The sequence below is a fragment of the Lepidochelys kempii genome, chromosome 5 (genome assembly GCF_965140285.1).
Source record: "Lepidochelys kempii isolate rLepKem1 chromosome 5, rLepKem1.hap1, whole genome shotgun sequence".
NCBI lineage: Eukaryota > Metazoa > Chordata > Testudines > Cheloniidae > Lepidochelys > Lepidochelys kempii.
The window spans coordinates 85889442-85911391 of NC_136384.1; positions in this window are offsets into that span (position 1 = coordinate 85889442).

Below are 21950 nucleotides of genomic sequence, written 5' to 3' on the forward strand. Positions count from 1 at the left end.
CCCCACTGTGGGTGACTGCACAAGAATATTGACAGACATATCTAACAAGGAACTTGGGTTACACCACATACAGGAACTAACAAGATGTGAAAAAAGGGAACATGTTATCTATGCTGTGTGAAATGTGTCTTAAAGTATAACTTCTCTAGAAGATAGCTACAAAAAGGATAAAAATGGAAAACAATGTACTATCCAAACAGCACCTTTTTGGCTTAAAATCTGTAATGCTGGAATGTTTTTCTAAATCAATAGAGCTCAGAATTGAGCTTTAAACATTTTCTGAAAAGGAGCTGAATTAGGCGTGACCGATAATTTGATTTTACTTAGAAAATCACGTGGTCCCTAGTTCAAAGCTGGCAATAAGCAGACCTCAAACAAAACCTCTCTGTATGGCCAAAAGTGGCAGAAAATTCCATTCAGTTGCTTTGCGTTAGATAAAATCTATACAAAACAAACTTTACTAACATGCACCTAACCACAACTTTATTGCAAACTTTAAAACCTATGTATTTCTAGAGTTCTAGTGGAGGAGGATTCAGAGGGATCTTCAGTTGAGCTAATCAGGACTAGAGTCTACTAGAGACTACAGAAAAAAGAGGGGAGGGTTGGAAATACAACAACAGACTTCTACTTTTAAAAGAAAACAGAAAACTCAGACCACCAGGTTTGCTGTTCCCTATGTGCCTGGGAGACTTGGACTTTGTTAAAATATAAAAACATGGGAAATTTAGATGGGAGTTGGATTGCCTGGAGCTGCCAAACCAGACCCCCATTACATTGAACCACAAATGACCAGAATGCCAGTCATTTCATGACTACGCAGGGCACAACAAACCTTATGCCTCATTTCATTGTTACACAATAGTTCAAATGTTATTCGTAGTTTTCTTTGTGTTCAGACTTTATCACTCGGCCAGAAGCATGATAAAATTCCTTGGTTTCAAGTCTTCATAACTTAGCTACAGTTGTTGCTAAAACCCAGAACACAACTTGAGCAAGAGTTAAAAGCATATATAGTTTATTAACATTCCTTAAAATATTAAACAATTACTTTTATTACTAATTATTATTATTATAACCAGCCCAGGCTCATGCTCAATGATATCTCTATGGATATTTGCCTGCACAATGAGATTAGTTCTTCTTTTCTCTGAACCTCCCTTATTATACTCCATATAGGACATAAAGTTGTGGACTTCTTCAGTGTTGCTAGCACTTGCAATTTTAATTGTGAGTCTCACAATATTTGGTGCTTTTTGTAAAGCCTTAGCTCCTGGAGATATGCAATCTCAGCTTTTATTTTTTTAAAAAGGACATTTTAGCCCTCATAGTTGCAGAAGCAAGTTTGAAAACACCACCTAATTGTATGTGAAAGGTTCAGAAACCAGAAGGTAAATAACAAGAACTCAAAAGGTATTACATTTTAAAAATCTCATGATTTTTAAGTCAATCTCATGACTATTTAGGGACTAACTCATGAGTTTTGAATGCTTGGGGTTGGGAATGCTGTTTTTTGATTTACTGCTTTCTCTGAACAGGTATGTCTACACTAGACTTTTGTACCATGAGTTAATTGTTAATCATTTCACTTGAAGTACTTAATATGTTTGTAAAAGCTAGTGTGGATCACCTCACTCTCTCGCTCTTGTTTTGTTTTCACTAGAGATTTAACTCATTGTGCACCATGAATTTTCTTTTTAAGTTTTTAAGTTTAAATTTTCTTTCTTTTTCTGCTCCACTTTTAGCCACAAATCCTCCCCGGGCAAGCTATAGTTATGCTGCACCACAAGGCAGCTGAGATGGCCTGAGGTGGAAGACAGACCACGAGTTATCTTGTCTCACTTTTTGCTAGCTCGAGGTGTCTGAAGTGTTTTGCTAACTCAAGGTGCCTGCAGTGAAAACACATGGCCACAACCAATCACAACAACTGATGGATTACGGTCCTGCAGTCCCTTCCCACCAGCACCCAAGCACCCAGTTCTGTATCCTATCTTGCCATCTACCTCTGCTCTGTCCCCTAACTGGAAGTTGCTTACCTTCATATGCTTCCTCTCAGAGTCCTTGGTCCCTCACTGCTTGCAGAACCTTCAGTTTTAGTCATCTTTGGTCTCCAAAACAGCCATGAGATGTGTGTCTGGCTAGAAGCCCATATGTCAGTATGGAGCAACTGGGCTGGAGGCTGATACCAAAGCCTTGGACAACCTTTTGGGCTGAAGTGAGCTAAACCTATGACTTTGGGACCCAGAGAAGGAATGCCTAGTACTATGATGATACTGCAGACCGATCCTGGGATCAATCAGACTGTACAACTGTGCAGGTGAAGCTATAAAGGGCCTCAAGGTAACCCCCTGGAGGGCCAAGAATAACAATTCAAAGTCTGATGCTGCTCCAAAAGATCTGTCTGTTTTACAGACAGCTGGACCATATGCTTAACAGTACCCCAAGCCTGGATCCCAGTTTCAGCCTGGAATAATCTGTGGAGGCAGGCTGAGGGTGGATTCAGAGCTTTGATGTCTGTGAGGACTTAGAGCCCAACCACTCAGCTGTGGAGAGCTAGGCGGAGAGGACCTTTGCCCCACATCACGGTATCCCTTTGGTGAAATGCTTCCGGGACCCCAGGGAGCACAATGAGGAGCCCCACATAGAAGAATGAGAAGAGGTCACAGTATCTCACCCAGGTAATCTGGGTGCAGCCATTATTGTTATTATTGTAAGCAGTGTCAGGATGAGCTCCACCCTGACATCTGGTGGTGAGGTGTGGCAAGTTGTGGAAAAGAACTTCAGGGGCCGATCTCATTTGCATAGGCACACCCACCACGCCTAGAATGAGACCATAGCTGCCCAAATGGTCACTTTGGCTGCTGTGGGATCCCCAGTGTCTCTGTTATTGGGGCAGGAAGAATAAATTGTTATTACCCTGATTATGGGAACTGTGCTTGGAACTGTACTTGGCCTTTTGTTGTCGGGAATTAAGGAACTTACAGTAGCTGTCTTCAGGGCCCTCTACGCTCCCAAAGTTGTATTCAAGGGCCTCTAGGCAGTCCTTCACACTGACCCCAGGGTCAATGAGATTCAGGGTGCGAATCACATCTAATGCTGGGCCGCCAAGGCTCTCTATAAGGCATCTTCGCTTTTCTGCATCTGGTACGGCCCACTCTTGCAGCATTTCAGTGGTATGCTCTAACCAGGGTTCAAACTCCTCCTCCCCAGCAAATAATCTTAACTTACGACAAGAGTCTGACTCAGCATGGGGCAGCACAACCTTTTCCAATATTTGCCCCAGAGCTTTTGTCCAATCATCAGCCGAGGCTGCAGCCTCCGAGCTAGAAGCTGCTGAGCCAGGGCCCAACAAACCTGACATATTAGCCATTATACAAACAGTAATTTCCTCAAAATATAAGCACAAACAAACAAAAAATATAAATTGTTTCCCAATGTAGTGGATCACTCAACAGGTGCTTGCGAGGGGTACTGACCCAGGCGATCCCGGACGAGCCCCCAAAAATGTAACCCTTCTGCCCGTCAGAGTTGGCAGCAACAAGGGCCGGGTTCAATATCTAGGGGTTCCATTCCAATAACACAATGCAAAACCAGCCCGAGCCCCCACCCAGTGACCTGGGACAAATATATACCACCCCCGCTGGGCGCCTCCAAGAGGCAATACTTCCCCTCTCGCAAGCACATAGTCTGAGTGTAGCAAAAGTCTTTTAATAACAGAGAGAAACAATGTGGCATTATGTTGGGGAAACACCACCAACAGGATTCATAACACAACCCATGAGCAAAAGCAACCCCACCCCAGGCAAATTGGGGCATGCCCTTTTCCCTTTGGTTCTTGAGTCCAGCAACCCCAAAAGTCCAATGCCCCAAAAGTCTCTGTCCCTGGTCAGGGCAGCCCCAGAGTTCGAAAGTTTATCGGCGGAGCTTTACCTCCCAACCTGGGTGGAAATGGGACGGGGGTAAGAGGCACCTTACGTGATCTGAAGCTGACCGCCCCATAGCTCCATAGCGGCGCTCCGCTCCGCTCCGCTCCGCCAGCCGCCCCACAAAACTCCTTCGCGCAGCTGCACTCCGCTCCGCCAGCCGCCCCACGAACTCCTTCGCTCAGCTGCGCTCCGCTCCGCCAGCCGCCCCACGAACTCCTTCGCTCAGCTGCGCTCCGCTCCGCCAGCCGCCCCACGAACTCCTTCACTCAGCTCCACGGCCCACAAGCAGCTCCTGCCATCCACACACTGCTCCGTGTCGAACTGCTTCACCAGCCGTCCCGCAAACTGCTCCACAATATATCTTCAGGCTCCCCCACTGCTTAACACAACACTCAGTGATTTCAGCTCTTAGGTGAATTCAGCTTGTAGTAGGGGAGCCCCAGTGCTAGTGCACTGTCAGCCCAAAGTGAGCTCAGCAGCCTATAACTAGACTTCTAATGAAATCAAAATTAGCTCTGATATTCCACAGTGGAGAGAGGAGGAAGTGCAATCAGCATGTAAGGCCCTCACCAAGGGGCCCATGCCACCAAGTATTAATACTTGTCCCCAGCCTCTCTTCATTCACACAGTTTTGGAACCCATGACCCTTGCCTAGCGAGTGCTACTTAGATGATGGTGAATCCCTCCATCGTAACAAAAGGCCAAGTACAGTTCCAAGCACAGTTCCCATAATCAGGGTAATAACAATTTATTCTTCCTGCCCCAATAACAGAGACACTGGGGATCCCACAGCAGCCAAAGTGACCATTTGGGCAGCTATGGTCTCATTCTAGGCGTGGTGGGTGTGCCTATGCAAATGAGATCGGCCCCTGAAGTTCTTTTCCACAACTTGCCACACCTCACCACCAGATGTCAGGGTGGAGCTCATCCTGACACTGCTTACATTATTATAAAGGATATTATGAAATGTGTTCCTGGGTTTTAATGTCTAATCTCAGCTCTCACTTAAGTTTTAGGTGGATGCAGCATAATTACAGAATTCCTCCTGACTGCCCATGCTATTCAATATGGCAGACAAGCAGGGGCAAAAACTGTAAAGGAGTAACTTACAGCAGCTGATGAACGAAGCAGTTGTTGTTAAAAAAGCACTGCATGGGTGTTAAAAGCTTTGCAGCCATTACCCTGGCAAAATATGGTCTAACCAAATACAGCCCTCAAAGACTCTACCAAGAATATCCCAGGACTGGACAGCATGTTAATGGAACATGTGGAAATGTCCCGCTCATTAGTGCTGCAGCTGGTTGATTGCAGATTTCATTTTGCTTAGGTGCTAAGGAGTGATAAATTAAATTTTTTCACTTTGTGGAAGTTCCAGAAGTCTATCAGATTTCAGTGCAGTGAAGTCTCCCTCTGCCTCCCCTGTAACTCAGAACCATCTCCAGTTCATCTGGTACAAGATACAGAAAGATTTCCCTTGCATAACCAGAAGGTCTCCATTCTGAGGTCTGGAATAACTGCTTTCTCTTCTATTCTGGGATCTTCACCCAGGATTACAATCATTGAAAGCTACCCACAGCAGTCTGGAATAAGTTTGAAATAGTCACCAATGCTGCCCTAGTTCACCCCCTCCACACCTTTAAAAAAAGTCTCGCCTGTGAAAATAAATATTTTGGGGTGTGCAAAGGTTCTGGTGACACACCATCCTTTTCCTGGAAATATTCTGCAACTGAGCTTGGAATCCAGGAGAAGCTATAGGAATGGTATTTGAAATATAAGATACAATTTTTTCTTTCTGGCCACATGGAGAAAATATAAAACCATATGGGACTAACAGACATTCACAAACTATTTTCATTTGTTTGGAACCTCTGAGTCAGCCTCAGATTCAGTCAGGGAAGGGAAGACGCCACAGAGACTGCTCTTTTTGACCCAAAGATTGCATGATGTGAGGGCCAAGTGACAGAGGACCGGGAACAATCTGCAGCTGGAGGTGCACAAGGACAGCTCCGGGAGGTCAGACCAGTTCCACAAAATAAAGCTCAGGAAGCAGCTGGAGGATCTCCAGATGGTTGCAAAGTGAAGAAAGGTGGCCCTGGAGTTGGAGGAGAAGTGAACCTGAGATGAAAGGGAGCTTGTCCGAGTAGCTTTGATATGATTGGCAGATGTAGGAATGAGACACGACTTTCAGAAAGACAAGTTCAGAAGACTTTTTGAGATCTTGAGCCAGTTGGCAAAAAGCTCTTCTACCCAAACCCACCCATGTTCTGCCCACCCATGCCCTGTCCTGTTGCTTTGCCTCCACAGAACCAAGTCCTCCAAGCTGTGGAAAGCTGTTGGAGGGAGCCAGTCAATGAGCCCTGGAACCCTGAACCACTAGCAGTATCTGCTGCATACTATGCCTGCTGTAATGAAGGGGAAAGAAACCAGATACCTAATTATGAGCAGCTCCATTATCTGTAACACCACATCATATTTTATTGTAGTTTGCTCTTTAGTGCTTGGAATGTTTTGCACTGTTAGACCTGTTGCTGTTTTGCACTTGTTTGTTTTACACACCTGTTCAACTTCGTAATGGTGACTTGACTGCCCAAATACGTTTACTTTATGTAAAACTTTATTTGGTCTCAGACTGAGGTCTGGAGTTACAATAGATAACTGCAACAAATGGAAAATGAGACGTCCACCATAGAGACAAGATGGATGAACCAGAACCTAATGTTAAGCACCTAAATCCATATTCTGAGACACTGAAACAAATGGCCTGATTTTCACAGATACTAAGCATCCACAGCTCCCACTATCGGTGCTTAAATATAGATTTAAATGCCTATATGTAGGCACCCAAGTTTGTAAATGTTGGCCAAAGTTTCCTTTTGATTACTTTTAAACAGCATATGGATAACTCAGCTATTGTAAATCAAGGTTCCTTTGTACTGGAACACAGTTTGAACATATTCATTGCTTTTTGTCATACCTTCTATGGGCTAAACCATGAAGAATATACTGAATTATTGTTACTCAGATAGAACTCTCACTTAGGCCAATACGGAAGTCAGGATTTGGCCCTGAGGGTTTTATTAAGCTAATATTTAACTTGAGACTATTTTTAACATGTGTGACTTTCACATTTTTTGGGGAAAACTATTTTAGTGATAAAAATAAATTAAAAATCTAAGTCCAGTGTCTGTTCCTATTTTAGAGATAAAAATAAGTTAAAAATCTATGTCCAGTGTCTGTTCCTACATTCTAGAGCTTCTGGGAGCTTTTCACCCAACAAGCCTTCCTTTGTGTTAGTGGTATTGGGGAAAAAATCCTTACACAGGCCTGGTTCTGCAGTGGTAATTGCTGCAGTGCCATACAAATCAACATGCTAGTTCAAAGACAGGTTAGGTGGTCAATATATGCCACCGTCTCACAGATGTCTGTGCTGGGATGAGAGGTAGCCATTATTCTGGTTTTTTTTATCGCCAAACTATAGTCTTCGTCAAATTACATTAACATCATTTCCTTTTGAATAACACACTGTGGTAACATGGTATCCAGAGATTTCCATTGGCCACATATTATTTCGTATCACATATCATCTGCAGAGTCATGCCTTAACAGATAACCCTGGGACCATACTAAGACTTACTCAGACTAGGGCTGTCGATCAATCGCAGTTAACTCACGCAATTAACTCAAAAAATTAACTGTGATTAAAAAATTAATTGTGATTAATCACACTGTTAAACAATAGAATACTAATTGAAATTTATTAAATATTTTTGAAAATTTTTCTACATTTTCAAATATATTGATTTCTATTACAACACAAAATAAAGTGTACAGTGCTCACTTTATATTATTTTTTATTACAAATATTTGCACTGTAAAAATGATAAACAAAAGAAACAGTATTTTTCAATTCACCTCATACAAGTACTGTAGTGCAATCTCTTTGTCATGAAAATGTAACTTACAAATGTAGATTTTTTTTGTTACATAGCTGCACTCAAAAACAAAACAATATAAAACTTCAGAGCCTACAAGTTCACTCAGTCCTACTTCTTGTTCAGCCAACTGCTAAGACAAACAAGTTTGTTTACATTTATGGGAGATACTGCTGACAGCTTCTTATTTATGTCACCTGAAAGTGAGAACAGGCGTTCGCATGGCACTTTTGTATTTACGTGCCTGATATGCTAAACATTCATATGCCCTGTCATGCTTCGGCCACCATTCCAGAAGACCTGCTTCCATGCTGATGATGCTCGTTAAAAAAAATGCATTAATTAAATTTGTGATTGAACTCCTTAGGGGAGAACTGTAGGTCCCCTGCTCTGTTTTACCCACATTCTGCAATAAATTTCATGTTATGGCAGTCTCAGATGATTAGCCAGCACATGTTCATTTTAAGAACACTTTCACAGCAGATTTGATAAAATGCAAAGAAGGTACCAATGTGAGATTTCTAAAAATACCTACAGCACTGGACCCAAGGTTTAAGAATATGAAGTGCCTTCCAAAATCTGAGAGGGATGAGGTGTGGAGCATGCTTTCAGAAGTCTTAAAAGAGCAACACTCTGGTGCGGAAACTACAGAACCTGAACCACCAAACAATAAAATAAACCTTCTGCTGGTGGCGTCTGACTCAGATGATGAAAATGAACATGTGTCAGTCCACTCTGCTTTGGATTGTTATCGAGCAGAACCTGTCATCAGCATGGCCACGTCTTCTGGAACAGTAGTTGAAGCGCGAAGGGCCATATGAATCGTTAGCGCATCTGGCACGTAAATATCTTGCGATGCCGGCTACAACAGTGCCATGCAAATGCCTGTTCTCACTTTCAGGTGACATTGTAAATAAGACGTGATTAATTTCAATTAGAACACAGAGTACAAAGTGTACAGTGCTCATTTTATATTTATTTTTATTACAACCTAATACAAGTACTGTAGTGCAATCTCTTTATAATAAAAGTTGAACTTACAACGTAGAATTATGTAGAAAAAATAACTGCATTCATTCAAAAATAAAACAATGTAAAACTTTAGAACCTGCAAGTCCACTCAGTCTTACTTCAGCCAATCACTCAGACAAACAAGTTTGGTTACAATTTGGAGGAGATAATGCTGCCCACGTCTTATTGTGTTTAACAGTGCGATTAATCGCGATTAATTTTTTTAATTGCTTGACAGCCCTAACTCAGACAAATAGTAAACTTTTCAAAACACACAACTACTCTTCTCAGAAGCTGAATCTCAGCTAGATTGACTGTTTAGAAGCACTTTTGGTTTGATTCTCGAAACACTTACATGCACACACAACTAATTTTATGCAAGTGATTAGACCCAATACATTCAATGGGATTACTCACATATGCACAATTATTCAGGTGTATAAGTGTTTGCAGGATCATGACCATAGTTTGTACAGTACCATAAGATACTTTTCCATTATAAAGACTACTTTCTTACAAAACGTTTATTTAACAATACAAAATTTATGGTGTCAAGTTTAGGGAAAGTAGCATCTGATGCTGCAAGTCCAGTTTCCATCCATTTATTTGCAGCACTGAAAACAACAAAATACACTTCAACCATATCCTATAAAACCATAGCCTCTCCCTCTCCCAAAACAGAACAAATCAAATTACAACTACTGGCAACATTTCTTCCCACTGGACCTGAGTAAAGACTCAGGTAAAGCTCTCACTGAAGTCAATGAAAGTTTGACATGAGTTAAGTATATTCAGTATCGTTCCTTGTGCTATTTGAAATGGCTCAGGAATTAAATCTTGCAAAGCAGGTTTAGTAATGAAAGTCAGCTCAACCTTTAACTTTTGAAACAATTGAAAGAGGGAAAAGTTAGCATCTCTCAGATGGATTATTCTTAAAGTGTATGACATTGCTAATGAATATAGATCAAACATATAAAACTCTAACCCTAAGTGCTTTAGCTAATGGCTACAATGAGCTGTGCAAATCCTGGGGTTTGCAAGCAAAACCTTGGGAGTTCTGTCAACGAGGATGGCAGCAAAACATCCCCCATAGATTTGCTTGGAAGTTCAAGTTCAGTGAATTGACTCTAACCTGTCCTCTGCTGCTCTCTCTGCCAACACATCCCCAGAGAGCCCAACCTTAGTTCTGATGTGTATATGGAGGGGGGGGGGGGGCTAACAGCCAGCTCTTATTCACTCTGGTCCTGGGGACAAGTGGCCTTTGCCACACTCCAGAGCTTTAATGAGACATTGGGTGGCCACTCCTTCTTCTACCAGGCTAACTGTCAATCAAGTGTGGGCCACTTCTCTTCTATGAGGGTCTTCTGGAAGTAGGATGTGCCCTCCATCACAGTGCAAGCAAGCAGCAGCAAATAGGCTCCTCTTGTTGTCTCTGCCTCAGGTACTGACTACAGAGACAGAGATGCCATATTATTTCTAGCTCAGTAGCTAGGAAACCTCAGGGGATTCCTTAGCAACCTTCCAGAGGGGATTATGGGCCATCTCTAAGTCCCAGATAGCTCATAATCATACGTGTCATTTTCAGTGACCATGCAGAGATTCCCTGCTTACCATGGTTGTGAAGCTCCATCAAGTGCACAGGGTTGTCAAGCTTTATTAATGGAAGGTTGAGAAAAAAAGCCGCACTGAAACACAGCAAAATCTTTTTTCATAAGAAGGAGACCAACAAATGACTTCATTAAATGACCAACTAACAATTGGTCCTGTGCCCTTTTTGCTTCTTCATAGTGTATAAAGAAAGGTTCCTTCTTCTCAGTCCTGACAGTAGGTGCTGCTCCTTCTGTACTACGACACTGTAGCTGAGAAAGTGGAGCCCAGTAATCCTTTCTTCTTGCCCCCCCACCAAATTGTTTTAGGATAGGAGGGGCATGAATATGTACCAAGTCCACTCCTACAAACAGCATCATAGTAGGAGAGGACAGCCACCTGGAATCCCTGATACATCAAAGATAAGAATATATGATCTCGGGTCTAGTAGGAGCTGGAGGGAGACCAGCTGTGGGTAGAGGGGTTGTGTGAATATGAACTTCAGCCCACGTTCATAAACTTTTTGAGAACATGAGGTAAGGTTTGCAAACACAGGAAACCCTGCACTCCAGGCTAAAGTAGAGTGGGTCTTGGGATCATTGTGAATGAGTCACACAGTCCTAGTTGTAGCAAAAAAGAGAAAAGGCATATGGCGCATGTATGAAAGGGGAAGAGAGTGAAAACAGAGGAACTGCCATACTGGATCAGACCAGTGGTCTATCCAGTGTAGTATCCTGTCTCCAGCATTGGCCAGTATGTCAGGTAACTCAAAGTTTCCCAACTGAGTTCAAACTCAGTAAGATTTTCTAATCAAGACAAGCCATGCAATAAGCTGCTCAGCATGCTTTGGAGTGTGGGGTTTGTACAAGTGATTGCCGTCAGCTTGACTTTGTTTGATGTTGCCATGAAATATAAAGCTGTACACTTACAGCTCACCTTTTACCAGTGTATATAATAGGGATCTGTTCACAGTTAGCTGACTGGATACCGAACGTACCTGACTGCTAAGTAATGCTTGGCACTGCGGCAGCTAACTCAACTGTTCACAACTGTGTTCAAACACTATAGGGTTTTGTAGTGTTCACCAGGCCTCAGTGTCTTCTTGCTGGGTTTTGATCAAGGCTACTGTGTAAGAGTAACAGTTTGAGGGTATTTACTGACCTGAAAGAATGTCACTTCCTTTTAAAGACAAAGGTCTCAAATACCTGTACTTTAAGAACAGGCCTACCTTGGGCCCTGTTAGTATTTTCAACCCTTCAACTAATTCAGATATAAAACATGATATCTTAAGTCAATCAATTTTGCTACTTCTGTGTAAAGTAGAATTCAGTATCTTCGCCCCCTTCTTAGATGACTGTATGGCTGTTCCAAATTTTCTTTCCTATCTTCTACTTTTCTCCCCACTTCCATCCCATTACATAGTTATCCACAATTTCCATCTGTCAGTATTTTAACAGCTTGCAGAGCCTCTCTCTGTGATGCATCCTCACTCACAATATTAAGACCAGTAGCAAGAGGGAAGTAACTACTCCTTGCAAGTGCCATTACGATCTGTGCTTTCAAACCTAGATTGTTTGAGCAATGACACGAAAAATTGCACCTAGATTTACTCATAGCATAAGAAGGCAAAAATAACATGAGACCTGACAGTAGTAAAAGCACTAAATCATACTAGAAGTCAGATAAGAGATACCATGCATCAAAATGCCAAAAGAACTTCAGAGACAAGGTATGTGAGGTAATATCTTTCAAGCTCGCAAGCTTGACTCTTTCACCAACAGAGGTTGGTCCAATAAAATATATTACCTCACCCACCTTGTCTCTCTAATATCCAGGAACCGACACAGCTACAACAACACGGCATAAAAGAAGTTGACACTGAGTGCTGTCTACTAATGCTACATTTTCCTCTCCTGTCTCTCTACAGGAAAGATGCAGTCAGGCTGGATGGCTGTAGTTTTATGACTTTAAAACAATGATATCCTGTTCCCATAAAAGATATTGCAACCCTTTCACCCTTAGGAAAATTCATACTGTATTTTTTTCTTAAGAGAGAAATCAGTGAGAGATTTATTATATCAGGATGACAAATACTGACACCCGCTACTCTAAGCTGGTGTCAGTTTAAAAAAAGGCAAATTTATCTCCTTTTTACTAAAATGGTTTATTTCACTACAATTCTCTGTAGGGTTTTCATCTGCCAACGGTCTTATTTGAGATCATTATTCATTTATAGCAAGTTGATTGAATGTATAATTCAGGAAATTACTTGCTCATGATATACCCTAGAAAGAATCACATACGAATTTAATGAAGCAAAAAATAATGCTGTTTGAGATATAGGGCCTGGCCCACTATAGTTCCTCACATTGTGCAGTCTTTTGCCCCAGTGCAAAGTTGGTGTAACTCATTACCATTCTGATGTAGTAGTATTTTATACACACTTTGCACTGGTGACTTTGCACATGGCATCCTAAAATAATGCTGGTTGAGAACACAGGTATTCTCCAGGTTGGAAGCTAGGACAATAGTTTAACCTTTACATGGTGTCTAGACAGAAGCAATTAGTAGCAATTAGTGGTTGCATCTACTGTCTGCTGTATCCATAACAGCTCAATGTCAAGGAAATAGGGAAGTTCGCTGGATTTCACGGCTACACAGATACTTTTCACAGTAGACCACTATCTTGCGTTTCTGTATTATAGGTGCCTATCTTGCTTTACGGTTCTGTTTTAAAGAAGTCTAAGAGACTCTTGCCTCAGCACTGGAGTCAAGTCAATAAATAAATACAATCAATTAACATTAAACAATTTAATGTGGAAAAAAACTTTTTGGCACTTTGCTGATTATTCTCACTAACAATGACATTCACGGTAAGCCCCAGTTCAACTGGATCACGTTTCACAGAATGTTCTCCAAAAGAACTTCATTATATATGTGCAACACTACTGCCATTGATGGGGTTGCACTGGTATAATTAACCCCAAAATACAGCTCCTTTGAATAGACTCTATAGACTATGGCTCACATGTGGTTGCATGCTGTATTGTCTGTTCCTCATGGTAGAAAAGAGAGAGGACTCAGTTGTAAGGAATATAAAAGGGATTCTTTATTGAAATCACGAATCTTAGGAAAGACCTTGTAATTTTCCCTGTAGCTCCAAGTTCCAAGTTAACTAAAGACAGCCTATGGTTCCAACTGTCATCACGTAGGCTCTTCTAAATCTGGGCCTGGACTATACAGTCATGGAAAGGACTGTTTACTACACTTCATACATGTATAATTGAAAGCAGAATATAAAAAAACCCCCTTTGAAATCTACTTTCAAATGCCTATAAATATACATACACATTTAGAATCGTGTACCCCATTTGCAGTGGCTTAAGTACGTTTAAGAATGTATTTGCAATATATTTGTTCATATTATAACTATTTAGTTACCTGATTAAAGAGACTTGTAATGGATTACAACTCCTGTCACTGGTGTCATTTATAGCTGTCTAGCATCAGAGTCTGGAGCTGGTTATGGCTTTCCTAACCCCTCACTCTCTCCTGAGCCAAGCGGAGCTCTAGAGAAGGAGAGAATCTGGCTGACTGCGTTTCTGTGGCATTCAGGAAGATGCATTCCAATGCTCTCACAGCTCATTTAATACCTGCACATTGTTAGTAATGGAAGACTCTGAAAGATGCTAGGTTCCCATCATACAAAGATATTCTTTAACTAAACGTTCTATTTTTTCCCCCATCAGACTGATTATAGATTTAGGCTCAAAAGCACCAAAGTGATCTCGAAGCCTGAGTCCCATTTTGAGACATGACTTAGGCTCAGATCCTTACAAGTATTCATAGATTCATAAATTCCAAGGCCAGAAGAGACCATTGTGATCATGGACTCTGACCTCCTGCATAACACAAGCCATAGAACTTCCCCAAAATAATTCCTAGAGCAGATCTTTTAGCTATGTCCATCTGCCTTTTTTGGTACCAAAGTCCCCTATTGAGGTGCCACTGACATTTTCGCAGTCGCTGCTCATCTGCTACCTAACCCTGAAGGTGCCTAAGTCCTTTAGGTGCCTCAATTTCCATTGGTTGGCATTTGCTTAAGCCCTGACACCACCCTACACCTAATGGACTTCTTGGAGCCCTTGCTCAAACCAAAGCCCCAGAGGCCCTGAAGTAGGATTCTCAAACTAAGTGTGGGGCTGTCTATCTCACCAGCAGGGCCTGATCACATAAGTGTGCTCTGAGCAGACCTAAGACCTGATACCTGTCAGGCCCCACAGCAAGAGGCCAGAAGCAGGCCCTCAACGGTGGAAGGGGACAGGACTGCACCCACACAAAAGACAGTCATGGCATTTTTAGGCACCAGTGAGATCTACAAAACTGCCACTCGGCTACTGCCTAATGATGTAGGTGCTCAAACTTACGCCACACCTAAGTTTTTGCAGTAAAAATTCACTAGGCGCATATGTTTCTACCTCTGGGCAAGCACAATGCTGCCTCCCTCTAGGGGTCTGGATGCATATCTCCCACTAAGCCCCAGAGGGATTCACAAACCAGGGAAAAGAGAAGTGTTCAGCTGTCGAAATCATGTGTGGGGGCCTGCTATGGTAGGTATGCTCAGAGGCCGTCTAACTCCACACAAAACAGTGGGGAAGAGGAGGGCTTCCCATATAACCTTTAGCCTAGTGGTTGAGGTACTCACCCAGGATGTGGGAGTTGCCCACTTCAAACCCCCAATGCCTGAGGAGAAGAGATTTGAACAGAGATCTGCTCTCTCTCAGGTGAGTGTCCTAACCACTGGACTATAGAGTCATTCTTACTCTTTCTCTGGCTCAATTAACATTTAATTATTCAATTATTTAATTTAAGGGGAACAATGTCAATAGGAGAGCTTGAGGGAGAATATCAGAATATCCCAAACCTTTTAGTAAGGCAACCCACCAACTGCACATTGTTCTTTTTTATGACTCACCAGGGTCCAGATTCATAGTTGAGAGAAGAAGGGGGCAAAATTATTAGGGCAGCATCCTTCTCCTCCTTGCCTCACCACGGGAGCACTAACCACCCACAGCAGCACCCTCCACCCTGGCACTGCAAACCCTAATCCCATTCCAGTGCAGAGGGGAGGCCCTGGGGGGAGAGGGTTGGAGAAGGAGCCTGCCCCAAACTCACCCCACAGCAGTGGCTCCTGCCCCTGGGGGCTGGACTTGGGTCCCTGCTCTGGGCCCCTCTGTTATGATGGAAGGATGGCTGGGACAAATTTGAGCAAGTGGTGCTGCAAACCTGCATTCCATATTGCCACAACCGGAGTGAGGAGCTAGGCCAAGCCCCACAGGACAGGAGCCATCACTGCAGGATGTGGATGGGGACTCTCCAACCTCCCCTCTGAGGGTTTCCCCCCTGCACCGGGCCGGTGACCCACTTAGAATGTGCCCAGGACTCACTGGTGGGTTGCAACGCACCATTTGGAACTGGATTAGGGCACTCACCTGAGAGGGTCAGATCCCTGTTCAAATCCCTTCTTCTCATCAGGCAGAAAGAGGACTTGAACTAGGGGTCTCCCACATCCCACGTGCATACTCTAATAACTGGCTAAAGGCTATAAGGGATGACCTTTTCTTCCTCCCCTCACCCACCGCACCAATTTATGTGGATTTAGGCAGCCTGTGAGCACTCATACTGGATTGGGCCCTGACTGTGATTTAGGCAGATGAACACCTATCTTCCCCAGGTTCATGAATCACAAGCAGAGCTAGGCATCTCCCTATAGCTTGGACTTAGAGACCACACTCTGAAAGAAAGGTGGGGTTTAGCACACATCCCTCTTGTCAATATCTCCCAATGGCTAATTTAGGTGGCTCTCTGCCTAGCAGGCTGGCTTTGTAGATCTCATTCAAGGACACCATTCACTCTATAGGAACCTAGGCACCTAACTTAGGCTTTGTGGGTCACAGTATTGTTCCTGTGATTTCCTTGGTGCCTGAAAGTTAGCTGTTGTGACATGCAGCATTGCAACACCTAAGTCCCTTTGTGGATCTGGGCCTGGGTCCTTAAAAGGAACTTCTATTTACAAGCTTGTCTGCACAGTGAAATTGCTGGAGATGATTGTGCTAGGCAAAAAGAAAAGGATTACTTGTGGCACCTTAGAGACTAACCAATTTATCTGAGCATAAGCTTTCGTGAGCTACAGCTCACTTCATCAGATGCATACTGTGGAAAATACAGAACATGTTTGTTTTTATACACACAAATCATGAAAAAATGGGTGTTTATCACTACAAAAGGTTTTCTCTCCCCCCACCCCACTCTCCTGCTGGTAATAGCTTATCTAAAGTCTTCACTCTCCTTACAATGTGTATGATAATCAAGGTGGGCCATTTCCAGCACAAACCCAGGGTTTAACAAGAACCTCCGGGGAGGGTGGGTTAGGAAAACAAGGGGAAATAGGTTACCTTGAATAATGACTTAGCCACTCCCAGTTTCTATTCAAGCCTAAATTAGTTATATCCAATTTGCAAATGAATTCCAATTCAGCAGGCTCTCGCTGGAGTCTGGATTTAAAGTTTTTCTATTGTAATATCGCAACTTTCATGTCTGTAATCGCGTGACCAGAGAGATTGAAGTGTTCTCCGACTGGTTTATGAATGTTATAATTCTTGACATCTGTTTTGTGTCCATTTATTCTTTTACGTAGAGACTGTCCAGTTTGACCAATGTACATGGCAGAGGGGCATTGCTGGCACATGATGGCATATATCACATTGGTAGGGGTCGAACGAGCCTCTGATAGTGTGGCTGATGTTATTAGGCCCTTTGATGGTGTCCCCTGAATAGATATGTGGGCACAGTTGGCAACGGGCTTTGTTGCAAGGGTAGGTTCCTGGGTTAGTGGTTCTGTTGTGTGGTATGTGGTTGCTGGTGAGTATTCGCTTCAGGTTGGGGGGCTGTCTGTAGGGAAGGACTGGCCTGTCTCCCAAGATTTGTGAGAGTGTTGGGTCATCCTTCAGGATAGGTTGTAGATCCATGATAATGCGTTGGAGAGGTTTTAGTTGGGGGCTGAAGGTGACGCTAGTAGCGTTTTGTTATTTTCTTTGTTAGGCCTGTCCTGTAGTAGGTGACTTCTGGGAACTCTTCTGGCTCCATCAATCTGTTTCTTCACTTCCGCAGGTGGGTATTGTAGTTGTAAGAATGCTTGATAGAGCTCTTGTAGGTGATTGTCTCTGTCTGAGGGGTTTGAGCAAATGCACATTGTAAGGAGAGTGATCACTTTAGACAAGCTATTACCAACAGGAGAGTGGGTTTGTTTGGGGGGGGTGGGGGGGGGGGGGGGGGGAGAAAACCTGGATTTGTGCTGGAAATGGCCCACCTTGATTATCATACACATTGTAAGGAGACACAATCTTAAATGATATTTAAGCATAGTTGGCGAGAAAGAAACAGAGAAGACAGGATGAGATTTTTCCAAACATTCAAATATCTGTTTTGGTCAGCAGCTCCCATTGGCCTCAGGGGAATGCATTCATTTGAAGCAGTTGTGGTCAGTTATATAAACATAAGATTTTTAATAGGACAGCATGGTCAAAGTTAATAGATCTGACCCACACTGAATCCATAGGACATTTTAGCTACAAACTGTAGTGTAGCATCCAGAGGCTCAAGAAACAATAATTGAGAATTTGATGAAATCTAGATGGGCAGTGGCTATTTGCTAATTTGTGGCATATTTGATTCAACTGTGATTTTTTTGTTCACTTAGGGTGAAATTCACCCTGTCCAGAGAGTCAGGACAGGGCTTATGCATCACTTAACAAGGGAACCGCCTCATTCCACATGAATTTCAAGTTCTGAGTTGATTCAATGGGTCATCTCATATAAAACACATTGTTGTAATCTAATCTCAGTGTGATGAGGCTTGGGTCATGTGAAATGGTCACAGATTTCTGGCCAGACAGATGAAAAAAACATTCTGGGCGTTGCTGTTATGTGACTATCTAAACAGCATCAGAGCACCCCAAATGCAACAGTATCCGCAGACTATGAAATATCATAACAAAAATAAGCACACAACCGCAATTAAAGGGGGCAAATATAATCTCCACTGAATAGTGCTTTCCTCCTTTTATATTAGCCCTGTGTTATATGCATAGAGTTCAAAGTGCAAAAAAAATTGCTGAACACTTATGTTGTTCATAAGCCTTATGTTGGCCCAGATACTACAATGAATTTCACCCTTTGAACATTGACAAGGATCCATGGAATATATTTACTATACTCAACAAGCCAGGTCAGTATTAACTGTGAGGAAAAGGCTTGTATACAAATATCAGTGATTGGCTCTTCTTCGAAGGTTTAAAGAAAGTAATTCCAGCTGAGTTCCCTTTAATAAATATTCAAGTTCTTTTTTAGGGCACACACACACCACTGGAAAGCACTTGAGCAGAGCCAATCATTTTGGCTTTTCTTTCAGTGGTGGATATCTGGTACATCATGTAGAAGCCTTAAAATAAATCAGTTTTGTGCAAAAAGAATTGCCTCTCAAGTGGCAAAGATGAACAAACCCATTAAAATCCGAAGTGGGAGGCAAACATTCATTCATCAACATTTCATCAAACACTTGGCTAATATTGGGAACGGAAACTGCCACAAACCGCAAAATGTAAGGAATTGGAGCACTCCTTATGGATATGTGATATATGCTGTACAGGACGCAATTGGAGATGGGAAATGCGATTGCAACCCAGGAATCTTATTCCACCCAAAAATAAAATATTTATTATGGGCTCAGTTCTATGAAAACCACATCCACAACTCCCACTGAAAATAATGGGAGCTGACAGCTCTAAACAACTTGCAAGCTAGGGCCCTATTGGAGGAGTTTCCTCCAAATACAATGTTGGCAGTTTCACCAGCTATCCTTTACACTGTACTTTCCCCCTTCCAATATAGGATACATGTTTCTTTATTTCTAGTTGTTTGTTTTTCTCTTAATGACCCTGAAACCATTCTGTGTATAGCTGCTCAGAACAGTCTTCATTTGCTGAATGTATCCCACCTTATTCCTCTTTCAATAACTAGAACACAGCTTTGGTTCTTGATGTTTGCCTCTCTTCAGTCCTACACCTCCTCCTGCACCACCCATCTATTTTTACTCCTCCACAGCAAATCGAAACACTCTGTCTAATTTAAATTTTTTAATGCAATGTAGAGTTAGCATTATGTGGTTCATCCAAGCTGTAAGGTACTGTATAGAGTATACTCTTACCTTGGTCCAAACAAGACACACTAATTTATGGTCCTCATTTTGTCAAGACTTATGAATAGGACCTATGGTTGTAGATAATCAGATGAAGATACAGTTAGAATGGACATAGAACCAGAAATCATTGCTGGTTATTGTGCACCAGTTTCTTAAACCTTAACTTCCTGTGGGAAAAGATCCATGCTTTTTAATAAAAAGACTTATTCCTTCTGTGTAATATTTCTTGAGGTCTTGAACACTATCATTCCATAAAAGAGCAATAACTGTTTTTACAGCCTATAAAAGTTAACATTTCAGTGTGTAGACACATCTGCTGTTTGCAGTCTCTGGCAATTTTATTTCCCATGTGTGTCACATCGTTGCTTGAAGGCAGACAGGAATTATAAGTGGAGGAAGAGTTATAAAGCTGCATTAATTTCTTAATAGGGTCCCACTTACTGGACTGTAAAATATTCATGCAGTAAGTGTTAATCTTTGATTTACAGTGACTCCTGCAATGCTAAGAATATTTACTAAGACAGTACTAAAGACAAAAAGGAGTTGTTGTTTTTCTGAAAAGCGAGGACAAAAATTCTTATGTGTACATTTCTCTGTGCCCTGACTCTTCCCCTCAAAGTGAGCACACATACAGGTACAACAAAACACATGGTCTGGGGATGAGGTTTGCTTGAGGTTTTTTGATTGACATCTGCACATGATATTCTGAGTAAATGTCAGAAAAAGATTTTTTTTTAGGGGTGATCTAATTGCTACATTTCAGATTGTCTCAATAAAAAATCCAGATGATGTCAGTTACCTGGAAATTGACTAGTTCATTAGCAAAGACATCTGTGTCTAATGAGGTGACAAGTCAGACTGTTTACCAGCTGCTTGTTGAATGCCAGCTGCATTTTTTGTCTTGTGCCCTGACCCTTACAATCGACTCCGCATGTGCAGACTGCTGTATCCCCCTGGAGTCAATTGCAGAATCAGGGCCTTAGTTTGTACCATGGATTCTTAGTTTCATGTTTCAGTAATAAAAAGAAAATAAACAGTAAGTGTTTAATACTGATCTAATAAAAAAGAAAAAGCACTCCAAACATTCACACCCTTATTTGGGGCTGCTTTATTTTCTCTCTCTCTGCCTCCTGTTCACTCACTCACCCCTCCCACCAATTCCTCGAGTTCCATGTGGTATATATGAAATGGGAAACAAGTTTGTGGGATAACATCCTGCTGCTGTTGCACAATCTTGAACACAGCCCCTCCTGGAATTGTTACTCTTGTTAGGCCCATAATGCATGTTCTCTGCCACGTAGTTTAGATCGCTTATTGTATGATACATATGCGGAAAGGAGTGACATAAAGGACTATTTTGAATTTGTAACCTTGTCTAGCTTTCTCTTTACAAAATTAACAGAAAACTTAACCACTTACAAAACGACAGGTTTCAGAGTGGTAGCCGTGTTAGTCTGCATCAGCAAAAAGAACGAGGAGTACTTGTGGCACCTTGGAGACTAACAAATTTATTTGAGCATAAGCTTACGTGGGCTACAACCCACTTCATCGGATGCATGCAGTGGCAAATACAGTAGGAAGATAGACATATATATACACAGAGAACATGAAAAAATGGGTGTTGCCATATACACTATAAGGAGAGTGATCAATGAAGGTGAGCTATTATCAGCAGGAGAAAAAAACCTTTTGTAGTGATAATCAGGATGGCCTATTTCCAACAGTTGACAAGAAGGTGTGAGTAACAGTGGGGAAGGGGAATAAACATGGGGAAATAGTTTTACTTTGTAATGACCCATCCACTCCCAGTCTTTATTCAAGCCTAATTTAATGGTGTCCAGTTTGCAATTTAATTCCAATTCAGCAGTCTCTCGTTGGAGTCTGTTTTTGAAGTTTTTTTTTGTTGTAATATTGTGACTTTTAGGTCTGTAATCGAGTGACCAGGGAGATTGAAGTGTTCTCTGACTGGTTTTGAATTTATTTCCCCATGCTTATTGAAGTGTTCTTATTGAAGTGTTCTCTGACTGGTTTTGAATTTATTTCCCCATGCTTATTTCCACTATGTCTTTTGTCTTTCTGTGCCTCAGTTTCCCCAAAATGATTACAATCACATTTACTTAAAACAGTACCTCACCTGGGTGTTGTAAGGCTCAATAGATGAAGATTTCTAAAGCACCCTTAGAACTGGTTGAACTTGGATGAAAAGAATAGTAGAAGTGGAAAGCTTTTGAAGTT